This window comes from Cupressus sempervirens, chromosome 7 (assembly GCF_028749045.1).
Source record: "Cupressus sempervirens isolate cs-2001-9-10 chromosome 7, ASM2874904v1, whole genome shotgun sequence".
In the NCBI taxonomy this organism is placed as follows: domain Eukaryota; kingdom Viridiplantae; phylum Streptophyta; class Pinopsida; order Cupressales; family Cupressaceae; genus Cupressus; species Cupressus sempervirens.
The window spans coordinates 636,593,281-636,611,714 of record NC_143124.1 but is presented as its reverse complement, the minus strand read 5'-3'; positions in this window follow the sequence as shown (position 1 = coordinate 636,611,714).

The following is an 18,434-nucleotide window of genomic DNA, read 5'->3' as shown; positions in this document are numbered from 1 at the left end:
CTAATTTATGAAGAAATTATCTTTGAAAATTCAAATTTCTATTCTGGCTTGACCTCTAGATCCTTACCTTTTAGAATATTCTTTGCATCTTATCTTCCACATTTTCATATTTTTCCTTTTCCTTTGCTCACATATCCATCACATATTTTTCCTTTTCCTTTACTAATCAAGGAAGTACTGTACATACTTCATAAATTCTTTGGGGTAAAAAAAATTTGGGCTACTATTCACCAATTAGTTATTGCTTATATTCACCAAGTTATGGCCAATATGTTGTAACTAGTTTTTACCCTAAAGTGGAAAAAATACTTGTATAAAAGGGCTTAGGGTTAGGGATTGTTTCATAAGGTGTGATGCAAAAATTGGTTCTTGTGGTGGTATTGAGTTGTAAGGGATTACAGATTGTGATCATTGGATTGTAATAATATTAGACTTGTTGTTTGGTGGACATAGCCGAGGGTTTGGGTGAACCACGTTAAATCTTGGTGTCTTGTGTTCTTTTTTGTGTGATCTATTATTTTCTGATATTGTTTATATTTGCATGTAATTGTTATTTCTTCCTAAGGTTTAATCCTAACATGTCAAATAATCATTAAAAATCCAAGTAGTCATCCTTAATCAGTTAATTATTAGATAACTATATTTTGTTGTCACTCGGTCAATACTAGTATTGAACACTTAGTTAATACTAGGAATCCTTAGATACCCAACCACTTGGTTAATAGTACAAGAAGGATATCCTTCATTAATCGACTGCTCAATTAACACTGAATGTTCTTCACTACTCGACTACTTAGCCAATATTGAATATGCTTGGTTAATACTAGAAATTCTTCATTGCTTAGTTAATATTGATAATTTTGTAACATCAATGACAAAATACAATTTGAAGAATGGTTTCCAATAGACCCTTCTCCTATATCAAGTTGGTTTTCATAGCTATGAACTTTATCCACATTATTTTCTGTAGTAGCCTTAGAAAGTGAATCAAATTAATATCCAAGAGATTTGATATTGAAAGGTGGTAGGTTAAAGTATTCCCATAAATTCATAGGTACCCATTCTCCACTTTCATTATCATCTTGGTATTTTTCAACTCCTTTCATTATTTGAGTTTGACTAGACTCTCATGTTTGAAGTTGTGTAGGAATATAGAGCTCACCCTAATGCTATGAATTAGTTGTATTTATAGCTTGCACTTGTTCTAGGGTTATCTAATGGATTGAGGTTGTCTCCTCTAACCCCTTTTAGTATTGTTCACTTGTGGAGATCTCTTGACATGAGCATGAAGCATATTATATATGTTCTATGGAATAAGATATGGAAATTAATCCTCATAAATTGAGCTCTCACTTTGACCGTCACAAATTGGTATAAACTTTTTCTTTGCTAGAAAAAATTGTGTATTTCTAAAACTGAGACCTATTGTATCATTAGGCCTTCTACATTTAGCCTCAATTAGATCTATTAACTCTTTCTTATTCTTTCCAATGTGACCTTCTCCTTTATATCCCATTATTTTAGTCATCTTATAACCTTTTCCATTTTTGTTAGATGACATCTCACAATGTTTTACTTATTTTTCTTCATCTTCTCCTTTGTACAACCAAGACAAAACACCTATTTTTTCTTCCTCATCCTAGAGAGGTACTATTTATTGTATAAAGGTACCATCATGATTTTTTTTTTGAATCTTTGATGGCTTCATATTCTTAGAAGGTCTACCATAACATCGAGGAGATGATAGGAGTGATGTTAATGACAACATTAGTTCTAGTTTTTATTCTCCCATTTATGTATGTTTTAGTTTCAGAGACTTCTCAATACCTTTCAATTTAGCATCATGCTTCTTAATAGATTCCCTATTGTGTGGTACAAATGTATCAATAGATTGTTTCAATGCATTGCAAACATACCAAGAGTTAGTAGGTACAAACACCTCTACTATATTATAGGGAAACTTTATGCCCTAGTGGTACATTGAAGGTATAACTTGCATTTAATGTATCTAGGCTCTTCCTAGTAAGATATTTATGATAGTACTAGATTTTGACACTTGGAAAATTACATCTCTCTCTGTAGATCCCACTCTGTTAAGTAATACAAAAAGTCCTTTTGATGCTCTCTCTTCTTCATCATAATATTTGTTTTTTATTTCCTTGTAAGGGTCTATAAAATGTTTAGAGAAATCAAGTTGTTGAATCAGATTATAATAATAGATATTAAGATCAACCCCTTCATCTATTAATATATGTTTGAAATGCAACTTATGGATCATGACCTCAATATGCAATGCTTGATTATGTGGGTGAGTCATAAAGTTATCAACTTCTTCAAAAAATGATAGGTAATGCAGTGAGGTTAAGTTTCCCATGTAGATTGAAACTAATCCAAGTCTTTAGGTACATTTTCCTCAATAAGGGATTTGTCCAATATTTCCATGTTTTTAGGAGACATTTTCAGTAGTTCAAATATTGTAATTTGAGCATTGGTATGTTGTAATCATTGAAGAATATTGTAACTAGTTCGATTAGTGGAAGTCCCTTCCTTTAAATTCTTAGTTGTAGTCATAGTAGTTGGTTTATATTTGGATGGTTTATTTTTTATGAAGGTTCAACTCCCTTGAGAATAAAATTTTCTCTTGATTTGGTTATGACATTTTGTATTCCAGGATACATGTATGGTCCTTTTAAAATAATTACATTAGTTTCAACTAGCTCTAGCATGTGAATCGCATTGTCATAATTGGAGTACATGTAGTTTACTTTAGCATTGTTCTTGTATTTGGATCCTTCTCCTATCTCATACTTGGGAAAATTCTCTTTGAAATATTTATGATAAGATTTTGCATAATGTCCATCTACCACATCTCCATATTCTATGAGATCCTGAATTGTGGGTTTTAGTTTTATGCACTTTTTGGTTTTATGTCCTTTGTTCCAATGGAAATCGCATTAGTCATTCTCATTCCACCATTTTGGTTTGACTTTTGGGTCATAGGATCTTGAATTATCCAGCAAGCTTATGATGTTATCTTGTAATAAAGTCTTTAAACCACTTCAAAAGGTTCTCCTAGAGGTGCAAAACCATGTTTAGGTCTAGGAATCTATGGCGAGTCTTTGAATATTTTTCTAGTAGCTTTAGATGTTTATGAATTCTTTTTAGTAGCCTTGCTAGCTTGAATGTTACTTGTCATATTGAAACATATTTAGTTTCCTTAGGAGTCAAAACATCCACTACTTTGTTGTTTACAACATTGCCATTTTTTTTCCCAATACTTGCTCTTTTCTTTGTTAGAGCTAGATCCTTGTTTGGTTTCTTTATGTAATGATATCTCTCCTTTCTTGATCATGAAGACCTCTATCTGTACAATATATTTAATCATGACATCAAATGAAGAGGGTCCTTGTAGTTGTATCTTATAAATCATATCAAGTATGATATTATCCATGAAGATCTATAGTCTCTCATCCTCATGGATCTTTTAGGAACATTTACAATATAGTTGCCTCCATCTTCAAAGGAAGTTTAAGAATGAATCTCCCATTGTTTTTTAATATTACAAATATATTTCATAGTTACTGGATGTTGAATGTTGTAGATGAACTATTATACAAATTAATTAAAATTTTCATCTAAGTTTTTAATTCTAGAAGGTAACTTGGAATATAATTCCATAGCTCGTCCACCTAATATTTGTGGGAACACACATTTAAGATAAGTTTGATCATGCATAAATTCCATAGATATGGCACCAAAATCTCTTTAATGATCTTTGGGGGTTAGCTATACCCAAGTATTTTTCAAATTTAGGCATTTTCACCCTTTAGGAAAAGAAGTCATTTACATGTTAGAAATGCTTTAGAATAATTGACAGGGGGATTGTGGGGGGGGGGGGTGTGGTGGGGGTTGAATTAGTTATTCTAGGTCCAAATGTCATAATTAAACTTTTTCATCAAGTAAAGTGAGCCCATTAAACTATCCATTCATCCAAGCTTACACTTTTCCTACTTAGCAAGTTATTGTAAATCAACACACAAGAATAACACATGAAGAATCAACACATAGCACAGTGATTTATGTGGAAACCCAATTTGGGAAAAACCACTAGTAACATGCTACTCAATTCTCACTCTTCTGAAGTGATGCCCTGTGAAAGGCCTACCTTGTTAAAGGCTACAATGCACTATTAAATGTGACATAGTTAAAGGATTTAACCACCCTATTAGAATTGGGCATGGTTAGAGGATTTTAGAACATTCACTTGGAATGTCACCCTATTAAAGGATTTTAAAATGGCTATTAAACCAACCTAAGTCCATAGGTTTTTATCCTAACTGATACAATTTCTAGAGAGTAACAATAAGGGGTTTTGACATGATTACAATTCACAAATTATCTTGCAGATTTTAGATCACTATTCAGCTCACAACATTTTCCTGGCTTTCAATCTCTTCATCTCTAATAGCTTGTCCTCCTCTCAAGCTTTGTCTCCTTGAGTCTTCATGCTCAATGTACCAGTGCAATCACCTCTCTCTGACCACTTATCGAAGCAGAGTCTCTGTGCTCTATTCTTCTTTCTCCTTGATGCCTTCTCCTTGACACCCATTAACCACTTCACAAATTTTGGCACACCAACAACTCTTGCTTCTTGGCCTATGACTCCTTAAATAGAAATCTAGAATCCTCTTTCCCACTTGATTCTTCCATCCTTTAATTTTGGTTCAAATGGATTAGGTAGGATTCATTGAATCTGACCAATATCTTGTTGCTTCTAGAAACATCTTGAAGAATCCTATTGAATTCACTAAAAAATGGTTTACACAAAATTTGTGCCTCCAACTCATCATCCCTATCCTCCATCTGGTTCGCAAAATTCAAGGTAAAAACCTTGTCAGCTCAAATTTGGTGAATCTTAGACTTTTCAACTAATGTAGTAGCTTGACACTATTGAAATTTTGGTGCTTGGCACATACTATGTTACTCGGCGTCAACTACATTTTACTAATGCTTGACACCTACTGTGGATTCACTCGACATCCACTAAGTTTTCTTGATGCTTAGAACTTGAAGTTTGCTCGACACCTAAACACACTAGATTTTTCATTTGCTCTACACCTATTGAAAATCTACTTGGCTCAAACTAGCTTGCTCGACACTCACTAATGAACTTAGTTAAGCTTTGCAGTTAATCTTGTTACAACTTATTCTTCCTCTATTTCTAAGTGTGGCCAACCTCTGTATCTTCAAGTATATTATCAATACATCATTTTACCATTTTCTTAACCGATCCTTGCACTTCATTACAAAACCATAATTCAACCTTTCCCTTAGGTACTTTTGTTACATCTTGTTGATTAAATCATCTTCATCAATCAACTAAGTGATAGTACTTGGATCTTATAAGCAAAATTTATTCCAACAAATAGCAGGTTTGATGTCAATGACAAACCAATGATTGAAAACATTCTCTATCAACAATCTCCCTCATTGCAATCAATCTCCTTCTTACAATGATCTTTTCAATCAGATTTCCAACAATCTCCCTCTTTGGCATTGATGGCAAACCAAACTGATCAACCATCAGACCAAACTATTCAACCAAGTTATCAAAATGCTAACTAGGTTAGAATAGCAAGTCAAATGCCAAAAAGAAAAATGTGTTACCATCAATTTTCACTTCTCCCTTTCTGATCTATATCCTAATTAATTTACTTCTACTTCTCCCTCTTAGTTGATGTTTCCTTTTCTTTTCACTATTCACTTTGTTCTTGTGCTACTTCTAACTCCGTCTTTCATTCTTTATCCCTTTGTATACATTGTTCATGTCCTGCTATTCTAGTATCAGCTATCTCTCTTTGTCCATTTGATCCTGTAGTTGCTTTGATCAATTTCTTGCTACTTCTCCCTCTTAACCAATTGAATGCTATTGATCAAATTTTCTACTCTTTGATCTTTTTCCTCAAATCTCTTTGCTCTTTCTACCTCTTTGACAACAATGCCAAAGACATATTATTTCAGCATCTTATTATGCAAGCATAGCATTTTGTAGGTACTCCAATTTCTCCCTCTATCACCTTGCTTGTGACTAATTTGGAACTTTAGTACTTTGATTACTTTAGGAAAAATCCTAAATAAGTATCCTCTGTATCAATTCATAACATTTCAATAATCAACTCATTTGATGAAAGACAATTCTTGCTTTTGCTCAAGTAGCCTTGGCTAGGGGTATCACCCCTAACTTACCTCTAAGATACTCAAATGCATCTTTAGGTAATCCTTTTGTGAAGATGTCAGCAATTTGTTCCTTTGAGCTGACATATTCAATTCTCACTTGCTTGTCTTCTACCAATTCTCTTACATAGTGATACTTAATTGCAATATGCTTTGTTTTGACATGCATCACAAGATTCTTTGATATGTTAATGGCACTTGTGTTATCACAATAGAGTATCACAAGTTTAGTTACCTCTTCCTTCATAGCTTGAAATAGATGTTTGATCCATACAATATTGGTGTAGTTGATAGTTGCAGCAACATACTTAGCTTCTACTATGGATTGTGAGGTGCAACTTTGCTTTTTTTTGGTCCAAGTAATCAATCTTTTACCTAAAAAAAGTGCTTCTCCATTGGTGCTTTTTCTGTCATCAATATTACCTCCCCAGTCTGCATCAGTGTAGGCTTTCAACTCAAAATTTTCACTCCTCTTGTAATATAAGCCAAAATCATCTATTCCTTTTAAGTACCTTAGTATTATTTTCACTACCATAAGATGATTTTCTCTTGGATTAGCAAAAAATCTTGCCACTATTCCAACTACTAATGCAATGTCTAGTCTACTAGGCACAACATACTGCAACTTTCCAATCATTGATATATACAATGTCTAATTCACTTCAACAAATTCATCATTCTTGGATAACTTATGTCCTATTACCATTGGTGTACTGACTAGTTTTGAATCTTCTAACCCAAATGTCTTGAGTATCTCCTTGATATATTTTGATTGGGTCACAAATATGCTATGCTTTAATTGACGTACTTGCAATCCAACAAAGAATTTGATTTCTACAAACATTTACATCTCAAACTCATGTTTCATCTGATTAGCAAAATCTTTGCATAGGAAATCTTTTCCTCCAAATATTATATCATCAACAAAGATTTCAGATATCAAAATGTCTTTACCTTTTTCTGCCTTGATGTATAGGTTGCTATTGTCATCTATTCTCTCAAATCCTATCTTCACAAGATATTTGTGTAGTCTCTCATACCATGCTCTAGGTGCTTGCTTCAAACCATAGAGTACTTTTTGCAGTTTGTAGACCATATCCTTGTTTTTGTCATCAAAAAATCCCTCTAGTTGCTCTATGTAGACTTCCTCTTCCAGTATACCATTTAGAAAAGCAAAATTTACATCCATTTGGTAGACTTCGAAATGTTTGTAGGAAACATATGCAAGTAGTGCTCTTACTCCTTCCATTCTTGCAATAGGGGCAAATGTTTCCTCATAGTCTAGTCCTTCTTCTTGTGCATAACCTTTACATACTAGTCTGGCCTTGTTTCTTGTGATCTCACCATTCTCATCAAGCTTATTTCTAAATACCCATTTGGTACTAATCACATTCTTATCAGCTGATCTAGGAACTAAAGTCTAGGTTTTTTTATTCTCAATCTAATCTATCTCTTCTTTCATAGCTTTATACCAATCATCATCTTGTAGTGCATCTTTCACTGATTTGGGTTCAATCTTGCTCATCAGACATGATTCATTCCTTAGTCTATTCCTTATCATTGGTCTAGCATCCTTGTCACCAATGATTTGTTTTGTAGGGTGATTTTTTCTCACATATCTAGAAAGCCTTGGTTCTATCCCTCTTTCCATGTTTGATCTCTTAGCTTCAAAGTCACTATGCACATCATTTTCAAGTATTTCATGTGTACTATTTTCAAAATTAGAGCGTACAATTTCTTTATTCTATAATTCAGCTTCTGAATGTAGCTCAAAATTCACTGGTTGTGACTCGATTGATACTGAGATTTGTTGCTAAATTCCAACTTGATTAATAGTTTCATCTTTAGTGGGTATTCCTTCATAGAAGTATACAAAAGATCTGTATTGTTCTAGTTTCTTAGATTCATTAACTTGGACTTCTGCATGCTCATCAAAATTTACATTTGCACTCTCCACAATCTTGTTAATGTTAGTATTTAAATACTTATATGCCTTACTTCTAGTGGAGTGTCCAAGGAATATGCCTTCATCACTTTGTGCATCAAACTTGCCATTCCTAGTATCTTTAAGAATATAGAATTAACGACCAAATACTTTGAAATTTTTTACATCAGGTGACTGACCATACCATAATTCAAAAGGTGTTGTATTTCTACCTTTCTGGACTTGAACTTGATTCAGAGTGTAAATGGCAGTACTTACAGCTTCTCTCCAGTACTTTAGAGCAACATTTTTCTCCATCATCAATGTTCTAGCACAATCTATCATTGATCTATTCCTCCTTTCTGCAATGCCATTCTGAGATGGAGTTCTTGGTGTTGATATTTGTCTTTTAATTCCTTTATCATTGCAAAATGTCTCAAATTCCTTTGATGTAAATTCTCCTCCTCTGTCTGATCTTAGGCACTTCAGACTCCTTCCTATTTCTTTCTCAACTCTAGCCAAATACCACTTGAACATTTGAAATGCATTAGATTTTTTCTTCAAGAACATAACAATCATCATCTTGGAGTAGTCATCCACAAACAACATTATGTATCTATCTCCTTGATAGCTTTGTACTTCCATTGGGCCACCTAAGTCTGTATGGACTAGCTCTAATACTCCTTTGGAAGTGTAGGTTTTGATTTTGAAACTTGACTTGGTCATCTTCCCTAGTTGACATTGTTTGCACATTGTATTTTTAGGCTTCTTCAGTTTTGGCAAACCTCTAACTTTCTTCTTTTTGCTGATGCTAATCAAATTGTCAAAGATAACATGACATAGTCTTTTGTGCCATAGCCACACATCATCAAGTCTAACAATGAGATAGGTTGCATCTTCCATATCTAGGTAAAACAAATTACTCCTATTTGTTCACCTTTTCCTATCAAATTTCCATCAGTATCATAGATTTTGGTAGTTTTGTTTCCAAATTCTATTTTGCAATGTATATTGCCTAGTTGTGACACACTCAGCAGATTATAGTTCAATCCTTCAACATAGTATGTATTATCACATGAGATTTTATTTGTAAGTTTAATAGAACCTTTTCCTTTGATTTGACATGGATCATCTTTACCAATTTTAACACTATTTCCATCATACTGAGTAAAGGTAATAAACTTACTTCTATCTCCTGTCATGTGATGTGAGCATCCACTATCTATAATCCACTTGTCATTTTTGTTCACACAGGTTACTAGTGCTATTGCTTCATCTTCATTTGATTCATCCTTCATGGCTACTTAGACTACCTCATCATCATTCTCATCAAAATATTCTTCAACAATGTAGCATCTTTTGCCTTTGTCCTTGTAATCTTTGCTATCATCTTCTATTTTGTTCTTGTACTTGTTTTCTTCTGTGTAGTTCTTTTTCTGTGGACACCTTGTAGCAATATGACCTACTTCATTGCAATTAAAACAAATGATAAGTAGAGTACCTTTGAATTTACCTTTGCCTCTATGAAATCTTCTGGCCAGTAATGCTTCCAACTGTTCCACATCTTCCTCATCAGTGTTGATATCACTAGATGCATGTTTTCCTTTTATACTCTTCTTCTTTGATTTCACCTCCTTAGTGTATTTTAATGTTAGCTTGGCTTTGAAAGAAGATTCAAGATTCTCAGGTCTGTAGTTATCAAAATTGGACAACTCAAATGCAGTAAGTCTTCCTACTATCCCTTCAAAAGTTAGTGCATTTCCTGGTACACATCTTAATTCTTGGATGGCTGAAACTCTAATAGCATAGATAGTGATCAAGGTTCTTAAGTATTTTCTATTAACAGTGTCATATTTCAAAAGACCTCCCAAACTTCTTATTGCACTTACCACTTCTTTCATTCTAGAGACGTATTGGGTAGCATTCTCACCTTCCTCCATTTTTATGTCATCAAACTTTGCTCTGAGGCTTTCTCTTTTTGCTCTTTGAACATTTTGATCTCCTCCATAGATATCTGACAGGGCTTTCCACATCTTGAATGTAGAGTCACATCCCTTTATGTCATCAAATTTAGCATAGTTGTGTACAAAGGCAACTTCCAGCATTGCCTATTTGTGCTCCTTCCTTTTGTTCAAATCATCTGCAGTAAGGGGTCCAACTGGATCTACATGTTCCACTCTAATTGAGGTTTCTGCATAGTCACCTATTGATCCAAGGTGTAGCTTCATTAGATTTTGCCATGAAATGAAGTTATCTCTATTGAGCTTGGGAACTTCTCTCTTGGACATCTTGATCTTCCTACTTCTAGTACCTTTAAACTAAATCAACAAATGACTCTGATACCAATTGTTAGAAATTCTTTAGAATAACTAGGCGGGGGGGGGGGGGGGTGAATTAGTTATTCTAGGTCCAAATTTCCTAATAAAACTTTTTCATCAAGTAAAGTGAGCCCATTAAATTATCCATTCATCCAAGCTTAAACTTTTCCTACGTAGCAAGTTACTGTAAATCAACATGCAAGCATAACACATGAAGAATCAACACATAACTTAGTGATTTATGTGGAAACCCAATTTGGAAAAAACCACTAGTAACATGCTACTCAATTCTCACTCTTCTAAAGTGATGCCTTGTGAAAGGCTTGCCTTGTTAAAGGCTACAACACACTGTTAAATGTGACTTGGTTAAAAGATTTAACCACCCTGTTAGAAGTGGGCCTAATTAGAGGACTTTAGAACATTCACTTGGAATGTCACCCTGTTAAAAGATTTACAAATGGCTGTTAATCCAACCCAAGTCCATAGGATTTTAGCCTAATTGATACAATTACTAGAGAGTAAAAATAAGGGGTTTTAACCTGATTACAATTCACAACTTATCTTGTAGATTTCAGATCACTATTCAGCTCACAACATCCACCTGGCTTTCAATCTCTTCAGCTCTGATAGTGTGTCCTCCTCTCAAGCTTTGTCTCCTTGAGTCTTAATGCTCAATGTACCAGTGCAATCATCTCTCTCTGACCACTTATCAAAGTAGAGTCTCTATGCTCTATTCTTCCTTCTCCTTGATGCCTTCTCCTTAACACCCTTTAACCACTTCACAGATTTTGACACACCAACAACTCTTGCTTCTTGGCCTATGACTCCTTAAAGAGAAATTTGGAATCCTCTTTCCCACTTGATTCTTCCATCCTTTAATTTTGGTTCGAATGGATTAGGTAGGATTCATTGAATCTAACCCACATCTTGTTCCTTCTAGAAACATCTTGAAGAATCCTCTTGAATTCACTCAAAAATGGTTTACACAAAATTTTGTGCCTCCAACTCATCATCCTTATCCTCCATCTGGTTCACAAAATTCAAGGTAACAACCTTGTCGGCTTAGATTTGGCAAATCTTAGACTTTTCAAATAATGCAGTAGCTCAACACTATTGGAATTCTAGTGCTCAACACATACTATATTACTTGGCATCAACTACATTTTACTAATGCTCAACACCTACTATGGATTCACTCAGCATACACTAAGTTTTCCTAATGCTCGACACTTGAACACACTCGGCTCCTTCTTTATTACTTAGCACACACTAGATTTTGCATTTTCTTGGCACCTATTAAAAATCTACTTGGCTTGAACTAGCTTGCTCGGTACTCACTAATGAACTTAGTTAAGCTTTGCAGTCAACCTTGTGACAACTTATTCTTCCTTTGTTTCTAAGTGTGGCCAACCTTTGTATCTTCAAGTATATTATTAATACATCATTTTACCATTGTCTTAACTGATCCTTGCACTTCATTACAAAACCACAACTCAACCTTTCCCTTAGGTACTTTTGTTACATCTTTTTGATTAAATCCTCTTCATCAATCAACTAAGTGATAGTACTTGGATCTTATAAGCAATTATCGTTCTAGAAAATAGCAGGTTTGACATCAATGATGAAACAATGATTGAAATACATTCTCTATCAATAGTCTCCCTCTTTGCAATCAATCTTCTTCTTACAATGATCTTTTCAATCAGATTTTGAATAGTACATGTCTTTTTCAAAGTGAATTCGAAGAAGGACATCCAATGAGTACTTCACAATAGGTTTGTCTTTATCTTTCTTCATTAGTTCCATTTTTGTTTGCATAGCCTGCATCTATTTAGTGAGAAGACCTATAGGAGTTTATTCTTCATTAGTGACAAGAGTTTCAACATCAAAGTGTTTAGGAAATTTAGGTCCTTACAGAGAAAATTCAAGGAACTATATTTCATTTTCTTGTTTCACCAATAAGTCCATCATCTTGCAATTTTTCTTTTCTTTTTTCAACATTTTATTATTTTTTCAAGAGGTAGTTCTCTATCCTCCAAACATCTAGGGATATGTTGTCATGTTGATCCCTAGTATTTCTTTTCATTCATAATTTTCTCTATTGCATTCAAATATCATTTTAGAAGGTCATCTAACTAGTATTACAATGTTAGGTGCAATTGGTGTGTGTATTATGCTCCTAGTAATACACTTAGGTTCAAAAGATGATTTGTCAAAGATTTTCTGAATAGATTAATAAATGGTTGATCTTTATAGTAAATTTTTGTATTATGTAAGAGAATTTATATGGTAATGGATGTATGTATGATTCCATAGAGAATGTCAAGACTTGAGAAGGACTCTTACCTTTTCTAGATCTTTCAACTGTTAATTTTCTAGAACTCATAGTTTCAATAGGCATCAAGAGGTGTAATAGAAGTAGTATGATAGGTTTATACCAAGATCATGTTTCAAAATTCATCTTAGTTGTAAGTATAATTAATAGTGGGGTGAAGTGCACCTAGGTATGAGCCATCAAAGTACTGGCTAAATAGATGATATGGTAACTCTTGTAGTAATAGGTGTGACAAAATGAATAAAATAGAAGATGTGATAGGATATTAGACTAGTTTTGACACAAATTTAGATGTTTCACCAATTTTTGATAAAATGTTCACTTCAAGATGTGACCAATGAAGACATAAGTTAAACTAGATAGTTACCAGAAAAAAACAAGATAAGACAAGATGCAAAATTGGTGAAATATAGCTCTTTATTTTGTAATTTTTGTATAGACTCACACAAGAAAATAATTTTTATGTGACACTATTCTAGATTTGTGCGAGTAAATGTGGATTGGGCAAGTAATTGTTGTTAGATTTTGGTGACTGATCAGGAAAGTACTATACATACTTCATAAATTCTTTGGGGCTTGGGGCATTGCCTGGAAATTTTTTTTTGGGACCTATTTTATCAAGATTTTGGGCTGACATGTAATTATTAATTATAACCCTAAAGTGGTAAAAATACTTGTATAAAAGAGCTTAGGGTTAGGGATTGTTTCATAGTTGTGATACGAAATTGGTTCTTGCAGTTGTATTGAGCTATAGGGATTACATATTGTAATCAGGTTGTAATTATTAGATCGTATTAATGTCGGACTTGTTGTTTGGTGGATGTAGCCCAGGAATTGGGTGAACCATGTTAAATCTTGGTGTCTTGTGTTATTTTGTGTGATCTATTATTTTTTGATATTGGTTATATTTTCATGTACTTATTATTTTTTTGTTCGTGGTTTAATCCTAACAAGTGGTATCAAAGCAAGGTTGTTGTTGTTGTTGTTGTTTTTTTTTTCATTTATCCTTTGCAAGAAAGTCTCATGGTTGAGTGGGAGCAATGGTAGACAAGGGTAAGTTGAGGGTTGATAGGTTTAATGGGTAGAACTTCAAGTTATGGAAGATGCAAATGGAAGACTATCTTTATTAGAAGGATTTATGGAAGCCGTTAGAAGGAAAAGCCAAGAATCAGGGAACTATGTCAAATGATGAATGAAATCTTTTAGATAGAAAGGCACTTGGAAGCATTCGATTATGCCTAGCACCATCGGTGGCATCTAATATTACAAAAGCAAAGATGACAAAAGAATTGATGCAAACCCTAGGGAAACTATATGAAAAGCCCTCTGCTTCAAACAAGGTATTTCTCATGAAGTGTATATTTAATATGAAAATGGTAGAAGGTGGATCTATTGCAGATCATTTAAATAAGTTTAATACTATTACTAGTTAGTTATCTTCTGTGGGTATCAATTTTGATGAAGAAATTAGGGCTCACTTGATTTGTGTTCTTTGCCTAAAAGCTAGAATGGCTTGGTAATGGTTGTGAGTAATTTTGTTCTTGGATCTATTACCCTAAAATATGATGATGTGATCGGTGTTGTTTTGAGTGAGGAAACTTGTAGGAAAACCTTAGGTGGATCTACATTAGGAAGTGCTTTGAATGCACAAAGTAGGGGTAGGATGACTGAGAGAGGAAGTAATTCTAGAAATCATGGGAAATCAAGAGGAAAGTCAAAGGGGAGGAGGTCTCAATTGAGAGGACCGAATGATTGTTAGTACTGTGGGAAACTAGGGCACAAAAAGAAAGATTGTTGGAATCAAAAGAAAAATGAAGGAGATAAACTAGATGGAGACAAGGAGGCAAATGTGGTAAGTAACAAATCCGAAGAGGATGCTTTGCTTCTATCTTTAGAAAGTGTTGATGATTCATGGGTTTTAGATTCTGGTGCTTCATTTCATGCTACACTTCATAGAGGTTATTTCATTGATTATGTCCAAGGAGATTTTGGACTTGTTTATTTGGGGGATAATGAACCATGTCAGACTGTTGGAAAGGGAAAAATTAAGATTAAGTTGCATAATAGGAATCATTGGATACGACATGAGGTAAGACATGTTCCAAGGTTGAGTAGGAATTTAATTTCAGTAGGCCAACTTGGTGATGAGGGTTGTGTAGTTATTTTTAATGATAAAATTTGGAAGGTTTCAAAAGGTTCCCTTGTAGTAGAAAAAGGTGTGAAAGTAGGCACCTTATATCTTTGTATAGGTCATATTGTTCCTTCTACTTTAATTATTTTAGAGAAAAATGAATGTTCAGGAACAATTGCTGCAGTTGAGTAGGGAGAACAAATAACTACTATAAGTTCTGATATAGGGCTGTGGCACAACAGACTTGGGCACATGAGTGAGAAAGATATGAAAGCACTTCATTCAAAGAAAGTTTTACGAGGTCTAAAATGTGTTAATATGGATTTCTGTGAAAGTTGCATGTATGGAAAACAAAAGAGAGTGAGTTTTGTGAAGACTGGGAAGGAAAACAAAAAGGAGAAATTAGAGCTTGTGCATACCAATGTATGGGGACCGACTCAAGTATCTTCCCTTGGTGGCTCTCATTATTATGTTACATTTATTGATGACACAACTAGAAAAGTATGGGTTTATTTCCTTAGACAAAAATTTGATGTATTTCAAACTTCTAAGAAATGGAAATGCTTGGTTGAAAATGAGACTGGTAAGAAATTAAAATGTCTCAGATCTGATAATGGTGGTGAGTATTGTAGTCATGAATTTGAAGATTGTTGCTCCACTAATGGTATTCATATATAGAAAACTATTCCAAGGATTCCACAGGAAAATGGAGTGGTTGAACATATGAACAAGACTATAATGGAGCATGCAAGGAGCATGAGGTTGCATGCTGGGTTGCCATTACACATGTGGGTGGAGGTTGTCAATACTAATATATATTTGATTAATAGAGGTCCCTCTACTCCTTTGGGCTATGGTATTCTAGAGGAAGCATGGACTAGTAAGAACGCGAGTTATACTTTTCTCAAAACCTTTGGTTGTGAAGCATTTGCTCACATAGATTTTAAAAAAAGAACCAAGCTGGAAGCTAAGTCAAAGAAATTTGTATTTGTTGGATATGACATTAATGAGTTTGGTTATAGGTTTGGATTTTGAAAATCATAAAATTGTAAGAAGCAGGGATTTCATATTCAATGAGAAAGTGTTGTACAAAGATTTGTTGTAGCAACATGAGAAGAAAGAAGATGATTATGTAGTGCTGGATGATACTCCAAAAGCTGATGTTCCAACCATTCATCATGATGTGCAACAACCGCAACAAAAAATACCACACACACTAGTGAATGTTAGATAGTCAACAAGGCAAATTAGACCTCCATAAAGATTTTCTCCCTCTTTGTATTCTATTTTACTTACTGATGTTGGTGAACCTGAAAGTTATGATGAAGTTATGTAGGTGGATACTAAGAATCAGTGGGAGTCTACAAAGAAAGACAAAATGGACTCTTTGTTGAAGAATAAGAAATGGGATTTATGCAAGTTGCCTGTAGGTAAAAAGGCTTTACAAAATAAGTGGGTTTGTAGGTTGAAGGAAGAGGAAGGAGGTAAGAAAAGATTTAAATCCAGGTTAGTTGTAAAAGGATTTGCCCGTGGTTTAATCCTAACAATTGTTAGATTAGGTGACAATTTGACATTTTTAAAGCATTTCGGTAATTTCTTGCATGAAAGACAAGGGGTTACCAAATGAAAAATTAGGTAGTCCCATGCAACAAAATAAATGCATCAAGCCCTCAAATCCTGACTCATGTGAGATTTATGAGAAGACCAAGTGAGTAAATAATAGACCTTCCTAGATTTGACATTTTCATGGGAAAATTTTCATAGCATAACGATGTATTTATGGTTCTCAAATTTATTAGGACCAGGTTTAAAAACAATGTGGTGTACAAGATAATAGCCACAAGAAATTACATGGACCAAGAATATGGGGAGTTTGACTCAAGGATGAATACATAATTGTGTATGTTCTTAGACATTTCCACAAGTAGAAAACAATGAAGACACATCCAGTACAAAGCTACATAAGGAAAAATTGGTATAGTCTCAAAACCTTTGCTTGTGCTAATTATCTCATGATATAGTCATGGTGGAGGATGAATGAACCTCACATTCAAAGAAACCCAACACATATTTGTGTACTATAAAGTAAAGATGGTGGGAGTATCAAATTGTTGAAGAATTTGGGTAATCCATTAGATTCTTCCCACATTTAGATTACAAGACTTTCAAAGGTGTTTTGAGTGCAGTTCTTAGCATGGATTCCATTGGTAACTATTTTCCATTGCCCCATGAGAAGGGATAAGAGATTTTTATACCCCTTAGAAACACTCAAATATAAGGTAGTCTCATAAATAATATTTATAGTTCTAGCCCCTTCATAGATATCGATGTATTCCTTGCATTCCTATGAGTACAAGGATAAAGGTTGTCCCACAACCCAAATTACATCTCAAAGGCCCCGTACATTCACCAAAGTAAAATAGATTAAAATAACTACGCCATCTGAGGCTTTAGTCTCAAGGGTGATTTCATTGGTCATAGTGGATCAAATTAGCCAAGTTCACTTGTTCCCACTTGGTTCATTCCTAAGAGACTTTTTTACTCAACATGAGACCCTCTAAAGAGACACACAAGACTTAAGAAAAGTTTTTAGGGTTTGGATATTTTATTGGACCAAGAAGGCTAGTAGCACACTCTCCTATTCTTAGACTCTTCAAAAACATGCCAAACAAATCAAGTAATTCATTAATTAAACCCCTTTATGAGAACTCCCCATTCAATGCTTTTTGGTTTCTGATTAGACCAAGATGGTGAAGAGAATAATCCATAACATCTGAATTGGATGAAATTGCAAGGTGTTATGATTCATAGAAATGAAAATCACTATAGAAGACAAAATGTTTGCTTAAATTTTCCTTAAGTAACCCACAAAATAATTCATCAATAGTATGTTTTGTGAGTGTCTTTGAAAATACATCTTGCAAAAATGTGTTAATCTATTCAAAATCAAATTATCATAGAGAAACAATCTAGGATTAGCATTAGTAATAATCAAAAAATAAATTTGAAAACTTAAAATTTTCTTTTACGAACAAGGATCTTGTTCCAAGAAATAATTCTCAAATAGTAGTTTCTTGTGTGAGTCCAGATCTTATGCTAGGTGATATTTCATTAGAATCGTATGGAAATGGATAAAAAATATGAAAACAATACAAAATGGAGATAAAAATGTGATCTTTTGACCCCATGGTGGGTGTCAAAAATATGTGTGTAAAATATGGTCCTACAACTACGACACAACACCTCAATGAGTCATAAGATTCATGGTTAGTAAAATCAAATAATCAAACAATATGCAAGAACCCATGATAAAGTGACCTATAGCCTTCTATTTAATATGAGTATGATGCTCTCAAATTTTTAAAGCTTTTTAGTGAATATAAATGCTAGTGAAACAAAGGATTTAGTATGAATGCAATTAATCTATCTTTTTGGATTCTTGTATTCAATAATAATAATGAATCTAGATGATTGAAATAATGATTCAATTTA